Genomic DNA, 805 nt, shown 5'->3' on the forward strand with positions numbered 1-805 from the left:
CTTGGGGAAGGTCCCCCGGCTTGGGGAGGGTCCCCCCGGCTTGGGGAGGGTCCCCTGGCTTGGGGAAGGTGGGCTTAGACCAGGCAAATGGATGGCTGCATTTTTCCTCTGGCCTCCAGACAATTGGGCTTTTCCTTCAGCAGATCCACTCAGCCTCTTCTCCTACTGTCACTTTCCTCTCATCCCCAGTCCCCCCCAAACCCCCCCCTGCACCCACCACTCACTTTTACCCACCATGCTTCCTCCTGCCAATTACCTGGGATCTGTGGGGTCCTAGTCTCTCACTGATTCCTGCAATAATAATGTTTCCGCCTCCAAGAACATGGCCCATATGGTTCACTGGCAGATGGGCAGGTGACTTGGTCAGGGAGAGGAATCTTTCCTGAGCACCCCCACTTCTGGCTTGTCCCCCCTGTTGAGGCTCTGGGCTCAGAAGCACATGAATGAGATGCCATGTAGTTGGTCTCTTACCTGCCACTTGATAGTTGGGGAAACTGAGACAGAGAACATTCTATACCCTGGCAAAGTTACATGGGGATTCCTGGGTTTTTGGGGGTTATGTATGGGGTTGAGAGAAGACCGCTCTCCTATCCTGTCCAATGGTTGAGCTTCTAAGACAGAGCCCCACCTCTCCTTCTTCATTCTAGGGGTTCATCATGAGATGGAGAGAAGGCCAGGACCTGGGTGTCCCTTTTCCCGGTCTCACATGCTTTGAGAGAAGCCCAGGGAGCAGGTAGGAGGGCCAGGGGGGAGCAGGTAGGAGGGCCAGGGGGAACCAGGAGGGTTTGACTTTCCTTTACAAATT

Source organism: Vombatus ursinus, unplaced genomic scaffold (genome assembly GCF_900497805.2).
Source record: "Vombatus ursinus unplaced genomic scaffold, bare-nosed wombat genome assembly UNPS02014790.1, whole genome shotgun sequence".
In the NCBI taxonomy this organism is placed as follows: Eukaryota; Metazoa; Chordata; class Mammalia; order Diprotodontia; family Vombatidae; genus Vombatus; species Vombatus ursinus.